Raw genomic sequence first — 6,967 nt, 5'->3', positions numbered from 1 at the left:
TCTTCTAAAGACCCTTGTGATTACCTTGGGCCCATGTGGATAATCCAGAACAGTCTCCCTACCTGAAGATCCTTAATTTAATCACACCAACAAAGTCCCTTTTGTCCCATAAAATAACATACTCACAGGTTCTGGGGATTTGGATGTGGACGTCTTTGGTGGGTGAAGGAATTATTCAGTTTACCACACCCACCTGTCTAGCTTTACTGTAGTTTTGTTATTTTCCTTAAATATGCAAGGAAATGGAGAAGCCTATGTGTAGGTAAAATTCGAAAAAGTGGACTAACTAAAAGCATCTGAGACTCCTGAGCAAGGAGGAAGGGGGATCGAACTTGCAGCTATCAAAGGAGACTTGAATCTTACTTACAGCTTAGTTCAGTTTATTTTTTATTTAAGAATATTTGAAGCAAATACACAAAACGTTAACTAATTACGGATGACGGGAAATGGAAGTTTGCTATGTACTTATGTATTATGTATTTGATCTGTACTTATTGCATTAAAAACAAAAAAACACTGAAAGAGCCTGCATAGAAGAACACTGGGGTCTTGGGAGGCTGGAGAATACTGGCTCTGCCTGGGGCAGCTGAGACAAGTTACTTCGTCTCTCTGCGAGTCAGTTTCTCCCTCTCTAAGATGTGGCCAAGAATTATGATTGAGGGAGACCAACATACAAATAATCTGTAACAATATTCATTGACATTGTAACGACATTCACCTAGACCGGTGATTCTTACCTCGCAATGGCAGGGACCAGGCCATGGGGCCACCTGGGATTGCAGAGATGACGTGGAATAGGGCTGGGAAGTCCGCAGGATAGGGACCTGGCCGGCTTCTGTGCATAGCAGGGTTCCGCGCGGGACCCCCCAGCCCAGCAAGGGAGGGAGCGGCAGCGCGGCACCGTCCCCTGGTGGCCGTAGACAGTATACGACGCACACGGCAAATCGAATGCACACACGTGAGGACTGAATATTCATGTTTAACACTCAGGAACTCTTCTCTCCCTTTAAATGTGGCATTCTGACCATAGTTATTGCTGTCAATCATATAAATACTGTGATTCCAAAGCCGCGAAAGAAGCCACAGATCAAGATACCTTCACAGGCGCAGGAGAATCCAGGTTGCTATTGGGCATGCGCAAAGCTAAGAGGGCGGGGTCACAGAGTGTGAGACACTACGTCATTAGACTAATATAGTCTCAGCGGAAAGCCTTGCGACGGGCGGTAGCGTGGCCGAGTGGTCTAAGGCGCTGGATTTAGGCTCCAGTCATTTCGATGGCGTGGGTTCGAATCCCACCGCTGCCACACCCCTTCATGGTCTCACTTTTTCTTGAACCCTTCAATTTGTTTACCATCTCCTAATCCCTCTTCCTCTTTTCCCCTTTATGACTCTGTTTTTACAAATGAAATGGAGAGCAAGCGGGAAAAGCAAGAAACTGCAGCCCAGGCACTGCCTTTCCCTAGCCCAGTACACAAACCCACCAATCCTGCTATCTGAAAAACAAAAACAGAAGTGTCTCCTTATGTCCAAGGGGAAAGCATCTGAAATAACTTTAATAGTTCCCAACAGACTGCCTACATCTCTAATGCTTCCAGGGGCGGCCAGAGTGAGCAGGCCGCTTTACCCCTTAAGGACAAAGGTTAGGTGGGGGTGATTTTAATTATGACCTGAGTTGGGAGGTTCCTTTCCCGCACGCTCTGTATCCTATGGAGAGCTCCGGCTGACTCCACAAACCTCCGTTGGTAGAAAAGGTGTCAGGTGACCCTGTGGAAAGGTTGAGATATCACGGGGCCTGCCCCACGTGTGCTATCAACCTTGAAGTTCCAGCTTCATTGATCCACCCCCTATTTGGCCTTCACGCTTGGTTCAGGGGCCCCTTGTTTGTTTGTTTGCTTGCTTGTTTATTCACTAACTATGAAGGGCCTACTATGTGCAAGAAACCAAGTTCGTCTTGAGGCTACAGAGCACACAGGCAGGTAAGCTTCTCATCAGCTTTCCAGCTGTGGTAATTTCATTAATTACACCTGTGCGGAGTGTTACCCAGTGCACAACATGCTCACCTGGCTCAGGGTCAACCTAGGATGTGTCATTTCTCTGGGACTTGAAATTGAGAGATCAGGTATGTGAAGTTGGGAGAGAGGAGCTCAGGAAGAGGAATCAGATTGTGGAAAATCCTGTTGGCAAACGAGAGCCTGGTGAGTTTGAGATGCTTTGAAGGCAATTCAGGGCAGCTGAGCAGAGAGCGGCAGGGACTAATGGCAAGAGATGAGGCTGAGTGTTAGGCAAGCAGGGTCATGAATGCTAAGCTAAGGCCCTGAACTTGGTCCTGAGGGCAGTGAGAAACCATCAAAAGGTTTTAAGATGGAGGGTGGCATGTTCCAATTTTGGGTTTAGAAAGTTCCTTCTGGCAGCAGGAACAGGAGGTTCCATTCAAAGCCTACTTCAGTTGTCTAGGAGAAAGGAGAGTGGCTTGCAGCATGGTTGTGACAGTGTGTAGGACAGAGAGATGTTTTGGAAGTGAGTCTGACCAGACTCACTGAAGAAGGTATGAAGAAGAAGGACGTGTCAAAGTGATGACCAGGTTTTGGACTTGAGCCACTGGATGGTGGCTCTGGTGTTGCCTCTTCTTTCCCTCGGAGGGAATATAGGATGAAGAGGAATTTGTGTAAAGATACTTTCAGCTTGATTCACAATGAGTGTGAGATGTGGGACATGGGCTTGAGGAGGAGGTTGGACATAGAAGTCTGGAGGTCAAGAGAACACTCTTAACAAATGATACAGACTTGGGAGGCAGTGGAATAGACGTATTTGCTCAGGAAGAGTGCACAGGGGCAGTAGAGGGGCCAAGACAGAGTCCTGAGGAACATCATCTTAAATAGAGGGCAGTAGGAGGGGTGCCTGGGCGCCTCAGTCAGTTAAGCCCCGAGTTTGGCTCAGGTCATGATCTTGCGGTCCGTGAGTTTGAGTCCCGCGTCGGGCTCTGTGCTGACAGCTCGGAGCCTGGAGCCTGCTTCAGATTCTGTGTCTCCTTCTCTCTCTGCCCCTCTCCCGCTCACACTCTGTCTCTCTCTCAAAAATAAATAATAAAACATTTTTTAAAAATGGGGGACAGAAGAGAGGAGACAAAGAAGGACTAGTCAGAGACATAGGTGGAAAACAGGTGTGGTGTCACATAAGCCAAAAAGAGTATTGCAAACAGGAAGTATCCAACCATGTTGAACACTGCTAAGAGGCTTGGCAAGATAAAGACTAAAAAATATCCATTGGACTTATGATTTATGGACAAGGTCATTGACCCTGATTAAAGGCATATTGAATGAGTTGAAGAGAAGAAACAGAAACATATGTGTGGACAACTGAACACAAAATTTGATTTTGAGGAGGAAAGCCATAGGAGCACTAGTGAGAGAGGAAATGGGGAGTTAAGGGAGGATATTTTTCAGATGAGAGAGACTGGAGGATAATTTTTATTTGTTTTTTAGTAAACCCTACAGCCAACATGGGGCTGGAACTCAGGTCCCTGAGATCATGCTCTTTCCACTGAATCAGCCAGACACCCTGAAACTGGGGGATATTTTAGACACCTGGCCTTGCGTCTACAACAGGGAATAGTTTCACCGATGATTTTTTTTTTTTAAGTTTATTTATTTTGAGGGGGAGAGAGAGAGCGTGCTTGGGAGGGGTAGAGAGAGAGAGGAGAGAGAATTCCAAGCAGGCTCTGCACAGTGCAGAGCCTGATGTGGGGTTCGAACTCACAAACTGTGAGACCGTGACCTGAGCCAAAATCAAGAGTCAGATAAATGCCTAACCAACTGAGCCACCCAGGCGCCCCTTCAGGGTATAGTTTCAGCACTGACAGTGGAAAGCTCATGGATTTACCTTTGATGATCCATTCTGATTGGCTGCTCACACTGCCAGCTCTATTTTCTGCGTTCATGTTGCTTTTGCTCAGTGTTTCCAAGTAAGCTAGGCCCTCCTACCTCTCTCAGAACCTCATGCATGGAGGGCTGGTTATCTGAGCTGCCTCTAAAATCCTCACAGGAACTCTGTCTGTTGGGTGCAGCTGCTACCTCCTTTTCCTTTGGGTAAAAACACGAAAGGAGGGAAGCTTTCTTGGCATAGTGACCCACACAGCCCCCAGGACCAGGGTGTACATGTTCAGAGCCTCAGGAAACAGATGACTTAGAGAAATGGAGAGAACAAAGGAATTGATTTTCCTTTTGTTTTCTGAAAGCTGAGTTTTGGCAGTAGACAAAAGGTGTAGAAGATTATGCGAACAGTCAAAGTCTGTTTTCCTGGCCCTGGGAACAGATTTCTCAGGATTGATAGAGGAAAGTCAAAGAAGAAGGAGGTGAGTTTAGATGCAAATGTGTTACTGAGAAGAAAGGGAGCCCAAGGGCTGCCAGCCCCAAATGGCCTGAGGTAGATACCAGAGCTCAAACTAAGCCGTGAGATGGCTGAGGTGCAGAAGAGCGGAAATAACCATGAGGAGCGTTGGGCCAGTGAGCCTTGGACAGTGCCTCCAAATTACTTCAGCTGCAGAGGAGTAACCCCCACCCTTTTTAGTTAGACACACTCCCAGATTCCCCATCTGTAAAAGGGGAATGATAAACCCTACTGTAAGGGTAGCCCTAAGAATTAAATAAGAGCATACAGGGATGCCTGGGTGGCTCAGTCGGTTGAGCGCCCGACTTCGGCTCAGGTCATGAGCTCACAGCTTGTGAGTTGGAGCCCCGGGTCGGGGTCTGTGCTGACAGCTCAGAGCCTGGATCCTGCTTCGGATTCTGTGCCTCCCTCTCTCTCTGCCCCAACCCACTCACATTCTGTCTCTGTCTCTCTCGAAAATAACATCAAAAAAAAAAAAAAAAAAGAAAAGAATTAAATAAGGGCATACAGATGAAAGCCCTTTCAAACTGTCAAGCATCAAAACAGACATAAAGGATTATTACTGAGCTTTGAAAAATTATATGCACACAAGCAGTTCAACCTATCAAAGAAGAGCATACAATTTTTAACTGCTTCACAAACTTTCTTAATTGTTCAGCAGAGAGGGATACACTGGGAATGGTCATGTTGGCTCTAATACATTCATTCCCCTCCACCACAAGTTTTGTTAGGCTTGTGATGGTTTTCTTCTCTGCCAGGATCCATTGTTTGATGGGCCAGTTCCACTTGTACACATTATGATATATACATGGATATATTTAAACACTGATATCTTGATACAATCAATACCAAGACAATGTGGAAAGGGGCACTGTTTCTGTGGAGAGCAAAGCTGGATTAAGAAGTTTTGTGAGTTTAAACATTAAAGATTCTGGTGATCACCACTGCTCCCTTATTAATATATGGAAGAAATAGGGGCACCTGGGTGGCTCAGTTGGTTAAGCATCCAACTTCAGCTCAGGTCATGATGTCACAGTTCCTGAGTTCTAGCCCCACGTCGGGCTCTGTGCTGACAGCTCAGAGCCTGGAGCCTGCTTTGGATTCTGTGTCTCCCTCTCTCTCTCCCCCTCCCCTTCTCATGCTCTGTCTCTCTCTCCCTCTCTCAAAAATAAATAAGCATTAAAAACATTAAAAATACATATATGGAAGAAATACCAAATTATAAAGTATGACCAAAATAAGTTCTAATTCTTCCCATTACAATTATATTGGTACTTTTTCAAAAGGTCCAATTCTTTAAAAAATTATTTTTGGGGATATAATTTACATAGAATATTAGCTTCAGGTGTACAACATGATTTGATGTATGTATATACTGTGAAGTGAGCACAATATCCAGTTAACATCTGTCACCACATATAGTTATAATTTTTTCCTGTGATAAAAACTTTAAGTTTTTTGTTTTGAAAGAGAGCGATAGAGTGAGCAGGGTAGGGGCAGAGAGAGAGAGAGAGAGAGAGAGAGAGAATCCCAAGCAAGCTCCGTGTTATCAGCATAGAACCCAACATGGTGCTCCAACTCACAAACCGTTAGATCTTGACCTGAACTGAATCAAGAGTCAGACACTTAATCAACCAAGCCACCCTGTGTTCCTTGTGGTGAAAACTTGCAAGATCTACTCTCTTAACAACCTTCACATATATAATATAGTATTATTAACCATAGTAACCATTATATCACCATAACATTTATTTTATAACTGGAAGTTTGTATCTTTTAACCACCTTAAAAAGTTTTGTTTTGTTTTAGATCTTTTCTGACACAGAAGCCTGTGCTTATTATCAGCCCCAGACTCATAAACTGGAAACCCAAAAGGCCAGGTCTGGCTAGGCAGAAGCCTGGGTCTCCGGTGTCCCTGCAACCCTGGCTATCATCACACAGGGAGAAGTGCATGACTGAGTGAAACCAAAACATCAAGGTAGCAGATCAAAAGCAATTCTCCTAGAATCGGTCTAGTCCAAGATCCCAAGACTGTCTCAGGACAAACAGAGAGGAGCTTGGGCAGTGAGGACGGTCCAATGTCTCTAGAGAGGCAGCAGCTGCAAATGCCACCCCCCGCCAGCCCTTAGCCGCTAGAGATGACTCCGGCCAGGCCCTAAGCGCTCACCTAGGAGGCGTGGCTGGGGAGGGGGTGGCACCAGAGAGGGAGAGGGCGGGGCTAGACAGAATTACAAGTAGGAGAGGGGAGGGACCGGATCCAGAAGGAGGAGCAAGGCCAGTCCCGGAAGGAGAAACCAAAGGGAAGGCTCAATCCTACCGGTAGGGCCAGAAACAGGGCGGAACCAAAGCAGGGGAGAATCCGGGGTCGGGCTAGGTCTGGGCAGAGCAGAGGGAGAAAGCCCAGAAGGCGGAGGGGGCCTTACGGCTACCTCCTCGGTAACCCCGCCAGGCTAGGCATGAAGCCTGGGCGACCCAGAGGGCGGGGCCAGGGCGGGGCCGTGGCTCAAGAGGAGGAGCAGAGGCGTGCCCAAGCCTGGGGGGGGGGGGGGGGCAGGGCAGGGACGGAGTCAAGACCCAGGGG

The 6,967-nt window shown here is 46.8% G+C and overlaps 1 non-coding gene across 1 annotated transcript; it reads left to right on the top strand.

Annotated features, from left to right (window-relative positions):
• Positions 1-1,222: 1,222 nt before the first annotated feature.
• Positions 1,223-1,304, top strand: TRNAL-UAG (transfer RNA leucine (anticodon UAG)). Its single transcript has one exon. It is a non-coding gene; the product is annotated as a tRNA-Leu (tRNA).
• The last annotated feature ends 5,663 nt before the right edge of the window (positions 1,305-6,967 follow it).

The sequence above is a fragment of the Panthera uncia genome, chromosome E3 (assembly GCF_023721935.1).
Source record: "Panthera uncia isolate 11264 chromosome E3, Puncia_PCG_1.0, whole genome shotgun sequence".
In the NCBI taxonomy this organism is placed as follows: domain Eukaryota; kingdom Metazoa; phylum Chordata; class Mammalia; order Carnivora; family Felidae; genus Panthera; species Panthera uncia.
Note: the sequence above shows the minus strand (reverse complement) of the source record. Positions and strands in the feature narration are given on the sequence as shown.